The 19127-nt window shown below is 40.8% G+C and overlaps 1 long non-coding RNA gene across 3 annotated transcripts in view; it reads left to right on the top strand.

Annotated features, from left to right (window-relative positions):
- Positions 1–19127, top strand: part of LOC132377355 (uncharacterized) — a 107986-nt gene that overhangs the window by 52965 nt on the left and 35894 nt on the right. For all 3 annotated transcript variants that reach the window (XR_009506605.1, XR_009506603.1, XR_009506604.1), the window contains exon 3: positions 2278–2437. This is a non-coding gene — a long non-coding RNA (uncharacterized LOC132377355). The remainder of the gene's footprint in view (positions 1–2277; positions 2438–19127) is intronic.

Below are 19127 nucleotides of genomic sequence, written 5' to 3'. Positions count from 1 at the left end.
GAGCTGTATAGTAAAGGACTTTGTGGCCTCATCAGGGCTCAATAGGAAAGAGTACTGTAATTGATTAGTTATGTCTGCTGTGAGCATGGCAGGGAGGACTGGGGTAAATGGGCACCATATTTGTCATCCCTCTCCTAGGATTTAACCTCATGTTCCACCACAAGATAGGTAAGAAAGTTTTGCCTGAGGTAGACAGTAATTATCTTAACTTCAAAACTGCCTGATTGGTACTATCTCGTGTCTGTTGTCCTTATTTATTTTATTAATATTTTGGCCAAGTGTGTTCTCTGATGAATAACAAGAAAGAAAGAGAAAAATGAATATTCATTGAACATCTACTAATTATCAGTTCCTTCTTTTAGGAGCTTTATTAAATATCTCTCACGATATATTCAAAACAATCCTATAAAATCAGAATATTATTCCCCTTCTTAAAATAATAAAGAAATTAAGCCTCAGAGAAGAAAACATTTGCCTATAATCCATAATAGAAAATCTCAAATCCAAGGGTGATACTCGTTCTGATATACTTGGACAGTGGTTCTCACTCTTAGGAACATATTAGAATCTCCTGGAAAGATTTTAAAAACATTTGAAAATTTTGATAACCGCATCTTGTCCCAGATCAATTACATCAGAACCTCTGGGGTAGAGGAGACTCAGGCATAGGAATGAGTTAAAATTTTTCCAGTTGATTCTAATCTGCAGTCACTGGGCCAAGGAGTAGGGAGCAGGATAATTTATATTTATAGAATGCCCATTCTGAGCCTAGCTCCCTGCCCTGCCATATTCTATCTAATTTAATTAATTCTCATGTAATTTCTCAAAGAAAAAACTATTAGCCTCTTTTTACCTATGAGGAAAATGGAGGCTCATAAAACAAAGAAATTCCTAGAAGAAGATCTTGTAGTAGAACTGGGATTTGAATGCAAGTCTGTTTGCTTCCAAAGTACTTGCTCTTTCCATGGCACCATGCTTTTTTTTGGTTAAGTTTCTGAACCAAGGCTCCACCCTTAACCTTAGTTTTGAGCAAATCTGGATTCTGCCTTGTTTCCACATCTGACCCCAACTTGTCATTCCCTTCCTTGACTTGGTTCTAGCTTCAGCTGGAAGCACCATTCTGAGCATTTGGTTTCATGGTCGAGAAATGCAAGAGGCACTCCCTAAAGTTACCACCTTCTATCCTGTGGGCTTTGGGCAGCTCAGAGTAAGGCTGTTTCCAGAGCCAGGGATCCTGCACAGTGACCTCGACTCTGCAGGATCTCTGTGTCCATGCCAGATAAGCGTGGAGTCCCCTTTTTGGACGCCAGGCAGTTCAAAGAGGTACAGAAGAGTTGTGGCCTGAGGTCTTAATCCTGTTAATTGAGGGCACCTGTGTGCCTGCTTGGCTGTTTTAATGTCACATTGACTTCAGTTCCTCAGGTCAAAATCATGAGTCTCCATGAGATAGCTGAGTAAACAGGAGAACCTCAGAACTGGCTTGGATCTCCAGCTTGATTTAGTTCCACACCTGCCTAAAGCCAAAGAGCCCTGTCGAGCACCATTGTCAGAAACAAATGAGACTGTTTAAATATTTCCTGGGGAAGGAATGGCACAATCTCTCCCATTAATTGATACATTGTTAGGCAGCTCAGAAACACTTTTAAAATTAAGCCTGTATATTGCTCTCTGTAATTTTCAAGTTCTTCAGCTGACTGATTTTCCTCAGTCTTATCAAAGACTGATTTCTATAAAATTGATCCATCATCCAAGTAGTTGGTGCAAATTAGGTTGGGCTAAGCAAGGTCAGTTGCAGGCCAAATTATGAATAAGGTTCTCCAGCGGAGTTTACTTTCATTGTCCTTAATTATGTGTTTTCCTTTAGGGACAGCCCCTTCTCACCCTCTCCAGTCTAACTTTTCTTCCCCCATCAGAATTCCCACTGTCAGAAAAAATTTGGAAACTTAGCCACCAGGGGTAAGTGAATGATAAAACATGATTGTATCCTCCTAAGAGCATTTATACTTTTTTTTTTTTTTTAAGGACGAAGGCTTGAAAGATTTGGCATAAAGGAATAAAATGAATCTTAGTCATCAGGCAGGTTAAGGGAGGGTGGGGTAAGGGAACATAGCTTCCCAGCGCTTCTGATATTGAAACAGCACGTAAAACATTGATCAGCTTCAGCTAGTTTTGCCTCCTTAAATAGAGTGTTGATTAATCAAATTGAAACAGCACCAGCTTAAACTGGTTTTGCCTCTGTAACTAGGTTGACTAATCAAACCTTGAGTTACTTTACAGTGGCAGCACTGCGCATGTGCAAGACAGGAACCCACGTCTCCAGGATGACCCCAGAACCAAGGATCTTCAGTCCACAGAACTCAAAGAATAGAAGTGTTGCCACTGGAGCCCTTTACGAAGCAAGAAGTCCTTCAATAAGGAAAATCTGGCCTCCTGCACCGTAAGTAGCTTATATGGACTAATTCAAGTCTAGCCAATCAGCTTCCAAGTTTGAAATTCCCCTAACTCCTTTAATTTTGCCCTGAAGCCTGGATAGAGAGACAGATTTGAGAACTTTGTCTCCAGTTTCCTTGCCGGTCGATCTCACAGTGAAGCTCTTCCTTTTCTCAAAAGCTAATGCCATAGTACTGGCTTCTGTGCGCCTGGGGCAGCCAGCCCTTGCTCGGTAACAATACTGCGTCACGTAGGACACCTGACTCGCCAGCGTGAGCCTGGTCCTACGTCTCCATGCTGGGCTGCTGCCTGGTCAGATGACGACCTCCGCTGTGTGAACACCGGTGGTCTCATGGGAAGTTGGAATAGAAGAGCATAGGGGGGTCAGGGACCTGTGTTACTTGAGGTCTAAGTGAAATAGAAAGTGGCTGGTTGGCTCAAAGTAAAGCCCAGTAGGATTCGAATAGCCACCCTGGATTTGACTGATGATCTGTTTTCATTCCCTTCTCAAAGATGGCAACTCCCACAGTGCAGTCTCCACTCCACCCTTCCCGCTGCCAAAACAGGAGTCAGCGATCATTTGGAGAGGAGTTTTCCTCAGAAAAAACAGCCGTGTCTTTTGATGCAGGGCATACACATTCCTTGAAAGGCTTTCTGTCGAAACAGACAAGGTCCCAGCCTGCCTTCCTTTCAGAGAGATGAAAATATCACAGCCTGCGGTGGTTGAGGGCGCCGTGGAAACTAAACTCCTTAGCCTTGAGGTGTAGGGATGGGCGTGTGTGTTTTATTTATTATTTACTGAGAAGCCTGCCCAAACACTGCATTTTAGGAACTGGTAAGAAATACCGATGAAAATATGAGCACCCGGGGCATGAAAGAGCCTTTGAAACTAGGACAGACTTTCATTAGAGCCCTACCTGGAGTCTGTGGGCGAGGCAGTTTGTATGCACTACCCTCTCATCCTCACAAATCAGTTTTTAAACTTGGTTTAGGCTCCGGGAAGCAGTGAAATTGGGAATTTCAAATGAGCCTCTCATTTCAGATGTGTCCATAATAGAAACCACTGGGCAGTGGGGCATAATTAACAATCTCTCCTTCACTGAGACCGCAGAATGGCATTCATTTCACCAACTGGGCTTGACAGGAATTGGCTAGAATGTCTGAGTAGCTTTCCAGCTGCTGCTCGTGTAGCTCTGGCTTCCAGCAGTATTTGCATTCCAAATAAAACGAGGCCTGAAATAGATGTGCAATACATGTTCAAAGCTATTTTTAATCAATGATCACTTGGTTCGCTGTGAAAGATTATCAGCAGGTCACAATCCATTTCGGATTTTGCTGTGTCCTGCAGAACTGATCTAAACACACAGCGACTTCAGCTCCCTTGTGCTTCGTCAGCTCTGTGGATGAAGGGGAGGAGGGGCTTGAGTGGACGGGGGCAGCACAGACATGTTTACAGTTACAAGTACCAGAGCTGGAGGGCCATTTACTTGAACTGTTTAAGTTTGTCCTGGTCCCACAGAGAAACTTTGTGGGGCAATCATAAGCCAGGAGGATTCTGTCCTCTGAACCTCCATCCTGAAACTCACCATGTTACTGTCCAGGAAGCCAATCAATTTCAATTCAAGGGAGAACTCAGAAAGAAATGTTTCTCATTTCTAAGCCCCTTCTAGCTGTGGGGATGCTGTAAGCCCTGCATATTTCTTTATAGATAGTATCTTCCTGGAAGCTTGAGCTTTCTGTAGGGACTGCTGCCAATATTATCCACTAGTTATTGTTGTTGTTGTTTTAAATAATAGCACCTTACATTTATTTAGCACGATTACTGTTTGCAAGCAAGTCTATAATTTCATTTGCAAAAAGTATTTGCATAGTATGAATATTTAAATAGTTATAATTGCATATTAATTTTGTTTAACAGAATATGCTCATATTATTTTCCCCACCCCTGTTTCTCTCTTTTCTTTTTCTATAATGTGTTTTCCTTTTTGATCCAGCTGTTCTGACTTTTTTTTTACACATCCATTGGCAACTATATTTCAATTGATCCCCAGGACTATTAGTCTTAGTGCTTTATCTTACAACTTAAAAATAAATCCTCTGTCTTTTACCCATAATATTCATTTTGCCCTCATTTTCCATCCTCCCCAAATGCTAGTTTATAGTTTCCAAAAACATTTTGCTGTGATTTACTTAAGAGTTTAGATGTGGCTTTGTCTTTTTTCAAATCACAATAGTTGATACCAACTCATGCACATATAAACTCTGCACAAGGTTTCTAACCTCTCTGTGCCTCGGTTTCCTCATTAGTTAATTTGAGTTCATTAGCTATTGTGAGGGGTGAGTTATAACACGTAAAGTGCTCAGAGCGCGTCTGGCACGTGGTCAGCGTTCACTGAATGTTTGCTGTTACTATGTTGTTTGTCTTCCTCCACGGGAATGTGTGCTTTGTGAGGGCAAGCTCTGTGCTGAACGGCTTCCATCTGGCCCTCCAGGTCCATGCTCTGCCTTCTCCACCCTGTGCGTTGACCCAGCAGACAGGCGTTGCATGGACCACATCAACAGTCCTCGCCTGTGGCTCCAGGTTGGGTTTTGCTCCTTGTGGAGCACTGGCAGGAGACTGGAGGGAGCGGGGAGAGTGAGTTTGGGGAGTTTGTTCCTCTAGATCCCTCCCTGGGGGAGTCACTTCAGGATGGCTATGTCCTTGACTGAAAGTCACAGGTCCTGTCAGATGGCCTCTCCACAAGCTTTCTATCCAGGCTCCACTAACTACTTCCTCCCTTTGCCTGCTCAAGCCCAGTGCTGGCCACTGTGACCATCCTTTGTTATTCCCCTACACTCTGCCAACACCTTAAATTACCCCTGTTTAAAGTCCCCTCAAATTATCCAATGTGAGCATGGCTTTCTTTGTCTTCCATGACTTTGATATTTTTGAAGAGTCTGAGCAGATATTTTGTAGAATGTTGCTCAATTTGGGTTTGCTTGGTGTTTTTTCACAGTGAGCTTGCAATTATGCGTTTTGGGAAGGATACTTTAGGGGTCATGTACCCTTCTCAGTGCATCGTATTGGTGGATACATGATTCAATATGTTTTATTACTAGTGATGTTAACCTTGATCACTTGGTTAAGGTGATGTCTGCTTTACTTTATTATACCGTTACTATTTTCCTATTGTAATTAATAAGTAATTTTTGGACAATATTTTGAGACTGTGCAAATATCCTGTTTCTCTTCAAGCTTTCACCCATTAGTTTGAGCATTCATCAGTAGATCTTGCCTGCAGCAGTTAACACGGTAGTGTTCTAATGCCGATTTTCTATTTCCCTCATTCCTTCCATATTTCTTTTTTTTTAAATTATTTTATTTATTTATTTATTTTTGGCTGCCTTGGGTCTTCGTTGCTGCGTGTGGGCTTTCTCTAATTGCAGCAAGTGAGGGCTACTCTTCGTTGCGGTGCGCGGGCTTCTCATTGTGGTGGCTTCTCTTGTTGCGGAGCACAGGCTCTAGGTGCACGAACTCAGTAGTTGTGACACGCGGGCTCTAGAGCGCAGGCTCAGTAGTTGTGGTGCATGGGCTTAGTTGTTCCGCGGCATGTGGGATCTTCCCAGACCAGGGCTCGAACCCTTGTCACCTGCATTGGCAGGCGGATTCTTAACCACTGCACCACCAGGGAAGTCCCCCATATTTCTTAATTGGAATTCATTCTTCCATAAGGAAGAGTTGTATCTTATTTATTTCTTTCAGTATGGACTTGTGGATATTTATTTTATTATTAGGATTATATACAACCCCATGCTATCATTATTTATTTTGTTATGAAGTTGATCCAGCTTTGGCTACTGGGAGCTCTTTTAGATTGGATCCTATGTCCTTTTGACATACACACATTTTATTTTTGAGCACTGCCTTATTTCTGGCACCAAAAGATGCTTCTGCTCTTTGTATTTTCTTTTTCTTTTTTTAAGTGAGTAGACTTTATTTTTTAGAGCAGTTTTAGGTTTACAAAGAAAGTGAGCAAAAAGTACAGAGAGTTCCCATATACCCCCCTCGGTTTCCCCTACTATTACTATCTTGCATTGATATGGTGTATTTATTACAATTGATGAACCAATATTGATATATTATTATTAACTAAAGTCCGTAGTTTAAATTAGGGTTCACTCTTTGTGTTGTCTAGTTCTATGGGTTTTGACAAATGCAAAATGTCATGTGTCCACAATGACAGTAGCATATAGAAGAGTCTCACTAGCCTAAAAATCCCCTGTGTTCCATCTGTTCTTCCCTCCTTCCCCCCAACCCAAACTGCTGGAAACCACTGATCTTCTCACTGTCTCTGTAGATTTGCCTTTTCCAGAATGTCATATAGTTGGAATCATACAGTATGATGTCTTCTTTCACTTAGCAGTAGGCATGTAAGGTCCTTCTATGTCTTTTCATGGCTTCATAGCTCATTTCTTATTATTACTGTATAATATTTCATTGTATGGATGTACCACCATTTATCCACTCACTGACTGAGGACATCTTGGGTGCTTCCAAGTTTTGGCAATTATGAGTAAAGCTTCTATAAACATTTATGTGCAGGTTTTTGTAGGACATACGTTTTCAACTCATTGGCGTAAATACCTAGGAGTGTGATTGTTGCATCATATGGTGAGACTATGTTTAACTTTGTAAGAAACTGCCAAATTGTCTCCCGAAGTGGCTGTACCATTTTGCATTCTCATCAGCAATGAATTCTTGTTGTCTTACATCCTTCAGCATTTGGTGTTGTCAGTATTTTGGATTTTATCCATCCTAGTAGTTATGTACCAACTGTGTTGTTTAACTGGTCAAATCCAATAAAAGGTGCTGTCTGAAATGTTTGATGAAGGATGTAACTTGAGAATCAGATTTCTTGGAATTGGGAAAGGAGCCAAAGCAGAAGCTAAGTTGAAAACAAAAAAGAGAGACCAAGTCTCAGCCCAGCATGGCAAAATCTACCTGAAAGCACAAATAAAACTTAATTCTCAAGTCTAGAGTCAAACTGAGGAAAGGAAGTACATTGGTATTTTTTAGTATGTGGACATCTCCTGTCTTAGTGTCTTAATTTTGGTTAACTGGAATTTCTTCTTCACGTACATTTATCAGAAAAGATAAATGGGTAATGTATTTTCTGACCCCATAAATCTTGGGAATGTTAGGAATGCCTTCAGGCATAGAAGACAAGTAAGTTGGAATAGTGGAACATCTGTTGTGCTTTTCTGCTCAGCTTTTCCTGTTTGTCTTTTGTTGTCATTGTTTTTGTTTTGTTTTGTTTTCAATTGAGGAACGTTTACTCCCTCAACCCATGTATTTTTGGTATAATTATCACTTCAGAGTCGGTATGTACCTAGACCTGGTTAACTGTGATAACCTGTCCTTAATGACTTACACAAGGGGTGGGGATATAATCCAAATAGGGCCAGTCAGGGCCTTTGAATTAAATTACATGCATGGCTTGTGAGCTGTGTGGATGTAGAGCTGGGCTGCGAGGGGCCATCTTCTCTGCCATGTGAACAGAGTTCATCTGTGGCAAGAGAGAATGAGGCCAACATAAGCAAAATGAAACACGCAGATCTTAGAGATGGAGAGAGAGAGAACACGAGCGCTGGAGGGAAGAGAATGAGAAAATGAGAGTGGGGCTAGCTGAATTGTTTGAGATCTTTGATCAGCTGCACTGGAAGTCTTACTCTTGGACCTTCGAGTCAGACAAGCCAATAAATTTCCTTTGTTTTTCTTAAGATAGTTTGAGTTGGTTTTCTGTCCTTTACAACTAAAAAAAGTAAGTATAGAATTGCTATTAGGAAAAGGCCATTGCTAGGAATAAACTCTGATGTAAAGATTTGGTTGAGTCTAAGTGTATCACAGGATGGAGAGGACCCCTATACCAAGGGCAAGAAAATCGTCCATCTTTGTTATGCTGTTCCAAAACATATGGTTAAAGGGTGACCTCTTCTTTCTTTGGACTCAGACCATGTGCCTACTGAGACTGGAGCTTTAGAGGAATCGTCAGAATTTCAGGATGTTGCCTGCTTCTTGCATGTCTTTCAAGAAAAGAAAAAGCTTCAGTATAAATTGGTCCCTGTGAAAGCAGGAAGGAAATAGTATATAACTTCGTTAAGAGGTGCCTTTCCTCCATTTGGATGTGGGCAGTAATCTAAGACTGCTGGGGGTCAGATAATCATGCACCTCATGGAACTACAAAAGCCAAAATCCCTGCCCCAAGCTGAAGTTAGTGTTGGCAGAGGTCGGGAGGTGGGAGATGGAGTAGGGTATGTGATTGGGACTCAGGAGGAATTTGAGAAATCCGGAAGCCTGATCCTTTAAGCCCCTCCCCAAACTATCCTGTTGAACACTGGCTGGTGGGGAAGGTAACAATTCATTCCCTAGTAAACAGCCAACAAATGGGTTCAGCCTGGGCACAACACTGATCAGTTCTGCCTCAATACCTCAGCCTGAGTCATTTAGGACTCTCTTAGCTGAAGGCTAAGAACTGCTGCTAAGAAACAGGTATGCGGAAGAGTCTGGTCTATAATCAAGGACAAGACAAGATTTCTGATTTTCACCTACAGAAGTAGACCCAATCGGTAGATGACTAAGGGTTTAAAAGTATTGAACTTCCAGAGAAATATCAACCGGAAAGCACTTGGGATTGTTGGATTTCTAAGGCAATCCCCAGGTCCTTGTAATAAAACCAAATGCAAGAGAGATGTTAAGGGGCAGGACCTCCAGAAGGATTTTTTCCTACATTCATTTTAGGCACAGCCTTGAAGAATAATGAATGTGGGCGATCTGTGCACAGGGAGAAGCCTGGGGTTGTCAGATTGGTTTCACTGTCAAGATGTAAATTCTTGCGGTGTTATTCTGTAGGGTCTGGTACATGCTGTGGCATACATCATGGCACCCTTTCTGAATGGAGTTTTTGTTTTTTAGTTTTTTTGGCCGCACCGCGAGGCATGTGGTATCTTAGTTCCCGGACCGGGGATTGAACTGCGCCCCCTGCAGTGGAAGCACGGAGTCTTAACCCCTGGACTGGCAGGAAAGTCCCCTGAATGGAGTTTTATTGGAAGATATGCTATTTTTCCTCCTCTGCTGTGTAAGGGAGCTGTAGGGGATCATTACATTGATCATTTAAACTGCAGGTTATGTTTTTATTATAACTATTATTATTGTACCTTTATAGTGAAAAATTTCAAACAACCACTATAAATATCAATAGAATAATGAACCCTGATGTATCCAACCTCAACAATTGTCAACTTATAGTCAATCTGGTTTTATGCATATCTCCACTCACTAGATTATTTTGAATCAAACCCTACACATCGTATCATTATATCTGTTAATAAGTCATAAGTATTATTTTCAAAAACCCGTAATACAATAACACCCCGAAAATTAACAGTGATTCATTATTATTATTAAATATCCAGTCAGTGTTCAAACTTCCAGTTGTTTCATGAATGTAATTTTAAAAATATATACTGCAGATTATTGAATCAAGAGAAACCATATCTGGATATCAGAGATGTGTACATCACCCAGAGATCCTGGGCATGAAGATGGGGTAGTAACTGGATGTGTTTCTGTGTTGTTTCTCTTTGGAGTAAGTGTGACTTTAGTTATACATTAGTTGGACATACATTTGTTGGACAAACATTAGGTGGAGGGACTTTTGAAATTGTTTGAGTTTGTGTTAAGTAGACATGGGGGAAATGTAGTTGATATTTGCTTGCTCTTATTGTCTGCCCACTCTTTCTTTCTATGAAGGAACTGTCTCCCTCCCATCTCATTAGGTTCTTGTGAGACTGTTAATCACAGTGTATGCGCTGACTGCAGGACCAGTGTGTGACTCAGGCCTGACCAATAATGGACCAACTTCTCATCCATGGTGATTAGACATGGTCTGAATACAAGCAACCAAAGTATTTTCATGAGATTGAAAATCTCACGGATGCAGGGAGTCTGTCATCCATTTGAATCATGAGCTAAAACAATGTGGGTATGGAATTGTTTCCTTAGCCACACTTCCTGGGATAGGGAAAGAGTGTACATAACAGTGGGAGAGAATGAGGCCAATATAGGGAGAAAAGCAGAGATTGGATGAAGTAAGAGTTGGCGGGGTTGATGGCAGGGAGGAAGAGAGAGAGGGGCAATGACAGTATTTGAGCCCTTGGGTTTAGCTGTACCTAAAGTTACCTTGGAAGTTTTGTGAAACAATATATTCATTTATTTCCCCTTAAGCTAGTTAGAACTGGGTTTCCTCTCGGTTGCAACTAAAAGAGTCATAAAAACTGGGTATAAAAATCTTGAATTACAACTTTTGCCCCTCCAAATTCTATACACTCTGCTTAATTTCCTTCTAACATTTAATAATACAAAAGAGTGGAATTCCTGGTGGTCCAGTGGTTAGGATTCTGAGCTTCCAGTGCCAGGGGCTGGGGTTCCATCCCCGGTTGGGGAACTAAGATCCTGCAAGCCACGTGGCACGGCCAAAATAATAATAATACGAAGGAGAAATTTGTAATCAGCCTGACTTCCCTCCCTTTATTATGCAATTCATTATTCCTGTCTGGATGCTTGAAGAGTTTTTTCTTTATATATATTTTCCCTCTGAAAGATTATGGGCTCCTTACACCTGCATAATTGAGGCTTTTTCCAATTTGTGATTTTTTTTCAACTGTGTCTTTGATTATAATTTCTATTCCACTGGCTTTGGTTCCTTTTGCCTATAATTCATAGGTTGGAAGTTTATAAGTTGGGGATGGTGGGAAATAACAATATTCTGACAGCCTCCAAAAGCAGCAGCTAGTCAGTAAAGGTCAGCTATCCAGTTTCTGGGTTGGGACAGGTCTTGCATTCTTATTCCAGGGAGCCAGACCGTTTGGGAGAATTGAATGAACTTTGTACCTTTTTTTCAGATGGGTAGTCTTTCTATTAAGACAGCGTAACACAAGGATTTACCAACTGCACTCTTCAGCACAGTTCCATCAGTATGGTGGTTAATGAAAATGTTAGTTTTTAATTCCCCCCCCCCTTCTGATTCATGGTTATTTTAAGGGAAATTTTAGAGAGACTGTGCCAGATGCCATTTAAAGTTGAAAGTCTTTTCTGTTCACTTAAGAGCCAGTTTATATCATGTGCTTTGTGTTTTCAGCATTCACTTAATTAATTCAATTCTCAAACCAGCATTATTGAGCAACTTTTATATGGCAAACCCTGTGGTTGGCTAGGCTATAAAATTGAATAAGATGCTATTCTAATTCTTAAGGATCTAGCAATCTAGTGGATAGATAGATGTACAAAACAACCAACTACAAAGGACTGGTAAGCCTATGATATACACAGTGCTCTGGGAGCAAATTGGGAGGTGACAGACATTTGTATCCAGCTTTGTAGAATCAGTAGGAGCTTACCAAATAAATGGAGAAGATGCATTGCTGTATTATTCTGCTATCATTGACCTGTGTCCTTTGAATGGGATGTGATGGGGGCTCTGCCTGTATATGGATATTTCTTTTCAAAATTTCACTCCACTGCCTTTAAATTTCACAAGCGTTTTCTTACAACTGAACAATCTGCATGCCACACACAGTGTATGGGATGAGACGGGCAGCTTTGCCTCTCTCCTTGTCAGTTTAATTTTGCTTTTTCTCTACCCACTGGGTATGGAGATGCTGGGCTCTTACACATTTTAATTGCTTATCTATTGCAAAATATATTTATGTAATTTTGAAGGAAAGCAGTGGTTTATATTAGCAGAGAATGGGAGAGTTTAAAGGGATAATCTAGTCCAACCTCCTCATTTCCAGTTCCATTTTCTAGTTGTTAAGGTCATACAGCTAAGCAGGACCAGAGCAGGAATTATAATCATGATGATGAAGATTGCACAGCACTGGCAATTTTCACACACATTGTTGCATTTAATGTTCACAAAGATCCTCTGAGCCTTGTATTATTATTATACCCCATTTACCAGGGAGGAAATTAAACTTAGCAATACCAAGGTATTTGTTTTAAAATGTTGTATTAAATCTCTGGACTTTCAGTCTAGTACTTTCTCTGTTACTCAATGAAACCTCATTGGTTTTTGTTTGTTTAATTGAATTCTAATTAAAAATACTTTTCAAACTAGGATCTAGGATTATCTTTTTTTCTTTTTATGTTTTTTTTTCTTTTAGTTTTATCTTTAAAAAAATAATAAAATGCATAAATGGTATCTAGCCTAATATCTGATTTCCTATATTTCTTATAGTCCATATCACAAGTAATATTTCCCATACTCCTTGATATTATACTGCTTTGTATTATTGTCTAGTGTGTGTTTATATGATTTGTGTAGTCTGAGCAAAAAGCCTTTTTTCCCTGTTCAAAATCTAGTAATTTTCTTTTACACCCCCTCTTTGTGACTTCTCTTAAGTTCACCAACTGTCAGCTCTTTCCCGCCTCTCCATGGCAGATTGCCAGATTGTATAAACCATGCCTTTGGCTGTTCTTGTCAACAACTGCAGCAGAATTTTTGCAAAAGTCTTGTAAACAGTGTGTTGCAATGTTAGTGGCCTCTGCTACTAATGCCTCCCTTTTCTTTCTTTTAATATGATGCTCAGTCCCCTTGTTTTATGAAGTGGACCATTTCATCTTTCTTCCACGTGCAGCTAGCTAGACTTTTCTCATGGATTTAGTAGAAGTTGATCTTGAAATTTTCACAAAGGTGCTTCTTCTCTTGCTCCTTTAGTTTCCATGAGGATCCCTAATGGGAGTGATGTTGAACACCCATCATATCAAAGAGTCCTATTTTCGAATCCTGACCCTGCCACTTTCTGGCTGAGTCATCCGGGGCAAACTTTTCCAACCTCATCTGTAAAACGGGATCACATTGCACATACCTAATGGCAGAATTGAGAAGATGGAATTACCATTGTTATTTTCGGCCACACCACATGGCATGTGGGATCTTAGTTCCCTGACCAGGGATCGAACCCATGCCCCCTGCATTGGAAGCGCAGAGTCTTAACCACTGGACTGCCAGGGAAGTCCCAAGAAGATGGAATTAGATGAGAATAGTGCCAGATACATAATGTTTACTAAAAAGAATGTTGATTTCCACTCTTATTATTCTTGTAAATAATTCCTTCTTTGGTTGAAGTTTCTCTTTGTTGTCAAGCTAACCATTCAGTCATATATCACAAACTCACCACTGCCTTCTCTCTTTTGAAACATTGTAAGTCAGTTGTTTTGTTTTTGCCTAAACTCTATTTCTTGAGCATCTGGACCCAACTCTCTTTTTAATCATTTTGCTTCATTCTTTTCCTAAGAGTTTTAGGGCCTACTACTCTCTGGCATCTTTAGATTGGAGCAAATGGTCCCTTCGAGTCATTCCTCTGACATTTTTAGCCACTTTATATTCTCTCAGTAGTTTGCTAACTCCACATATAATCTGATAAACCAGTTCCCAAGAAGTCAGTTTTAAGATAGTGGAAAAATTGGTATCTATCACTTTACAGTGATATGCTCTGGTAGTTCTATTGGCTCGTTTCCTGTTTTCCCCCCTAGCTTTTAGAAAATGCATTCACATAAATATTCTTCAATTCTGTATTATTCATATTAATTTCATAGGCTGTGATTGATTATTTCCAATCCTGTCCCTTTTAGTTGAAGGGCAGTCAAGATCCTCTTCCAATTCTAATGCTTCTTTTTATATTCAGGAAACTCACCATTTAACAGATATAACAACAACCATAAATGCTAGGATACAGGGATACAGAGGGATAAAAAACATGGTACATCCTTCAAGGAACTCATAATAAGTAAGTTGTCCCTTCCTTGTTTCTTTAAAAGACATTCATATCGTTTTATTTTCATAATCGTTAAACTTGGCTTCTTACATAAATGAGTATCTAGTCCTACATCCTTGGAATAATTCTTACCATCAGGACTATCCCAAGGCTTATATTAAGGTGAAAAAAATATTAGATGGTTCCCAAAAGAAGTGGTTTGTGGTTTGGGTATAATTTGCTTAGTATTTGCATATGCCTATTTTGAAAAGACCTAGTGTTTCAAGTTAAAACACTAAGGCTATAAATGAGAGCAGATTTCTTGCTTCATGTTTGGCTGCCATAATTGATACCGATTCCAGAAACGTATAGCCAGAAGTGAGTCAACAGTTAAAGGGAACAGAGAAGAGGAAAAAAAAAAAGAGTCTCAAGAAATCTTCAAAGACGGTAATAGCCCCCATCTGGAATTTTCCTCTCCTCTGTAAGAGCTTTTGCAGTTGGAGTGCAGTGTGGCTGGACGGAGCTCTGGTTTGCATGCTGCCGGCTGAGGGTTACTCCAAGTCCACCCCATGCTCAGCTGTTTCCCTTACTGGCCTTTGAGTTAGAGCATGGAAGACCCCCTGCCAAAATAGAAATGTTTAGACACAGAATTTTATTGCTGAAAGGGATCTTACAGATCATTATACCACAGAGATTCCCAAGCCTTTTCAAGTGTGAGAACCCCTTTTCAATCTCAGCGTTTTTTGGATTCCCATTTAGTAGGACTTAAACTTGTAGTGTGCATGGATTGAGAAGGTATATAATGACAATATGCCATTATGAGTTCAATAATCATTTGCATGAATTTAAACTTTGTTAATCAGAACAGCAATTACATATATTTGAAACAAATAGCTATACTTGTATGAGTGAGACATATCATTTATTTCATCTATAGCCTACTAGGTGTACACATGGATTTGGAGATCCCATGAATTTGGAGGGCCCCAGGGACCTGCACCTTGGAAAACATTGATCTAATCCAGTCTCCTATTTTTACAGATGAAGATAAATGTGGTTTATGGATATTAAGTGACTTTCTAAGGATACAGCTAGTTAGTGGCAGAGTCCAGTTCATTGACACCTTTTCCACTGTGCCTCAACTGTCTTAAACTTATCTGAAATTATTATTCATCCAGATCAGCAGAGAGAGGTATCGTAAATGAACTAGCTCAGAGGAAACTATGATTGTGTACCACACACAGGAAAACATGCTCCTGTATATAACAATAACAATAACAAAACAGATTAATTAGATTAATCAATTAGTTTGTATATAGAATTAATTAGATTGTATATAGAATTCTTGCATAACTTGTCTCACTTGACAATTACATATTTCTTGAGGATTGCAAGGAAGTAGAGATCTGTGTTAGGTACTTTATAAACTGTGGAGTAAATATGAAAAATATTGACTTTCTGGCCACAAATAATAACCCCTCTCAAAAAAAAAATGCAGAGGAAGAATTAAAAACCTTAAATATTATGGGTTTTTGGCAATGAACGGGCACAAAAGTCAGCAAGTATGGACATCCTCAACTTCTGCCAAGTCAGGAGGAGCAGTTCTGGCTGCTGAGTTGAGAAGAGAAATGAGAAAAATCACCAGCCAAATAATACATTATAATATTGGCAGACACAGGAGGGGGAGTGTGTCACAGATATTAAAAAGCCATTCAGTGTTAGAAGGATGCGATTCAGCTGGGGACAGAAGAAAAGAACAATTGATATTTCCTGGATATTTATTAATGTTTAGATACAAGAGGTTGTATTGAGAGTAGCCAAGTCTTCAGCCCAAGTTTTCTCTGAGTGCTTGATATGACGTGAAAGATGCCGAACAGAGCTGTTCAGATCCGTGCTCTCCCTGGGTGACCCATTTCTGCCAGTACTGCACTGGGTTAGAAAACTTCAGCGGCTTCCTAGACTAGCTTTAGGTCTCTTTTGATCTGGATGACCCTTGGGAGTCTGAGTAGATTTTGATTCCTGTGAAGATTTGGGTCATTTGGGGGTAGATCTTGCCTGGTCCAATCATATCTTTTGTGTGGATATGGTAATAATGAGGGTCCATTCAGTTAGATCCAATAGTGTCTCAAGAAGGTCAAGGCTACTTACCTAGTTACGCTGTGTATCTATTTTCCATAGATAGAGGATCTATTTCATGAGCAAGGTTTTCCATCTTCATTCCAACCAAATGATTTGAAACTATGAGCTTCAAAAGGAATCTTAAGGGAAGATAGGGCTGAACATGAGCAAATCCATTCTCACCACCGGAAGCTGTAACCCCACCTGCATTGTCTTTGGGGGACAGCCCATCTGACTGAGTCTTAGAGAAACAGAGTAGATATAACTGGTATTGACAGAAAAGTTGTACAAACAGATCGTGATTAATTTGTAGTCCCTACAGCTGAATATAACAGAACTGGGGTCGAGAGACTGTTGCTTTGTCTCCATGTTCTCTACTCGCTCGTTCCCGAGACTCTAGGTGTCGGAGGGAGGGAATGGCGTTTGCCATAGAGCAGAACCCTTCCTCTTCTCAGTAACTCGCCTGTTAGAGCTGCAGTGCTGGCAGCGGTCCTGAGAAGGGCTCTGCAGTGTGGGCTGGTTAGCAGGAGCATTTTCACTGCAGGCAGATTTCGGTTGCCTTGGTGAAGTCCCCACGCATCTGAAGAGTGGCTCATCTGTTTCCGGCTGGGGATCACTTGTGCTCACCCAGGCACCCATGAGAAACCTGGGAGACTGGTGAGCAGGTGCTGGCTGAACCGGGAACCTTTAAGAATCAGCCAACAAAATAGATAATTTTACTCAGTACAATTCCAGGAGGACTAATTTTTGGAGGAAATGCAGTCAGAGAAGCATTTTCAGTGTCAGGGGGCCTAGGGCAGGAATGGTGAGTTGAGAAGGAGGAGGGAAGAGGAAGAACAGAACAAAGCAGTGAGGGGGTGAGTTGGGGGGTGAGCGGGCTGAGAGATTCTTAGCACTTGGGTGGAGACAGTTGTCTAAGAAAGATTTTAAGGATGTAGCCTTTATGATATGCTTGTAAAACCTCTCACCCTGCTCCTTCATGAAAATCACAGTAAACATCTACATTGTGCTTTTTCCAGTGTGGGCGTCAGGACCCACCTTTGGCTATTGAGCCGTTGAAGTGTGGCTGGTCCGAATTGAGATGCGCAGCAAGTGTAACATACGCACTGGATATTGACGACTTAGTGTAGGAAAAAGAATGTAAAATATCTATTGCATTGATAATTTTTTACATTGAATACTTGTTGAAACGATAATATTTTTAATATATTGGGTTCAAGTATATCATTAACGTTAATTTTACCTGTTTCTTTTTACTTTAAAAAACTGTGTCTATTAGAACGTTTAAAACATAATGTGACTGGTGTTATACTGCTACTGGAAAGCACTAATCTACGTGATTCTTCAAAGCTACTGGAGTTAGATTTGTGTTTATTTTGGGTTGGTATTGGTGGTGCTGCAGAGTTGTACAAGCAGACACTCACACCCATGTCTGCTGATGGCCAAAATGGAAGGGAGGGTCAGACGTGATAAATCTCAGGCTCCAAAAGGAGCATTGGTCAGCAGGCTTTGGTAAGTACGTCTGTGTGCCGAGACCTGCAGACATTTGGAAAGATTCAGAGTCAGAGAAATATCTGGGCGAAATGGGGCCTGACTTAAATATATCGAAAGGAGACCAAGTTTTCCTACAAGAACAGAACTGGTATTAACAGAGAAACCTCAGAGGGCAAAGATGGGAAACAGCGGGGATGGGAGAGAAGGTGCAGCCTTCTCTGCGAGTGTGTCATGCCTCAGTAAGAATGCCTGGGAGGGAGGAGAAAGAGGAAAAGAAGAAAGGACGGAGGGGTAGGGAGGAGAAGGAAGGAAATAGAACTGAATTGAGAAAAATAGCCACGCAAGGCTAGACATGGTTCATGTGGTCCCTAATAGATCTTGTGAGTTTGAAACAGCTTGAGAAGTGACCACTCCACGGAGCAGAAATCCTCTGTAAAACCCCCACAAGTAAAGAAAAACAGGTTTCCTGAATGTTCAGTAGCAGCAGTCATGAATCTGTTTATTTGAGAAACGGCTTTGAAGCTGCCCTAATTCTTTGTTAAGACAAGACTGGGGAGAAAGGAGTATTTGCATAAGTGATGAGGTGAAAGGGCTCCTGGCGTCCTCGAGGTTGAATGCTTCCCAGGGATACGTCCTTCAGCGCCCTCCATAGGAGGAGTCCCTGGCCGCATCCCTGGCACAGTGTTATTCTGTAGCGGTGTGTATATATATCGCTCAACTATTTGGAGCGCGATTGGGCCCTTCAAGTAACCAGAATAGCATCCTTCGTTTCACTTTACGGCCAGCAAAGGCACTCATTCCAAAGAGTTAGTAGAAACACATAAAACCCTTCAGTGGAGTACAGCCTATACTCTGGGTCTGAACAAGTTCAGTCCAATTTCTTATCCCATAACTCCTGTGTCTGTGAAGCCAGGCAGTTAAAATGAATGACCCGAGGCACTGCAAGGGTCTGAAGTGCCTCACAAATCATCAGAGAAAGACTAAATTATGTCCTGAACTTACCAAAGCCAAAAAGTGAACTAATAATATATTTTAGAAACAGTTGCTCCATGAGCTGAAACTGAAAACATGGTGATGTTTAACTCCAGTTTAATGAGAACATCTAAGTAATTAAAAGGCCCCACTCTTAAAGCTTTCTGGTTGATTGAAGGTGCTTTGCATATTGGAAACAGGTATGAAAAGCTTTTATGTGTTAGGAGTTCTCTGAGGCAGAGCTGTTAACACTACCCACCTGGTGGACCACCTGCATAGGTTTACCTAGGAATAGTTAGAAATGCAAATTCTCAGGGCCC

This window comes from Balaenoptera ricei, chromosome 13 (genome assembly GCF_028023285.1).
Source record: "Balaenoptera ricei isolate mBalRic1 chromosome 13, mBalRic1.hap2, whole genome shotgun sequence".
In the NCBI taxonomy this organism is placed as follows: Eukaryota; Metazoa; Chordata; class Mammalia; order Artiodactyla; family Balaenopteridae; genus Balaenoptera; species Balaenoptera ricei.
Note: the sequence above shows the minus strand (reverse complement) of the source record. Positions and strands in the feature narration are given on the sequence as shown.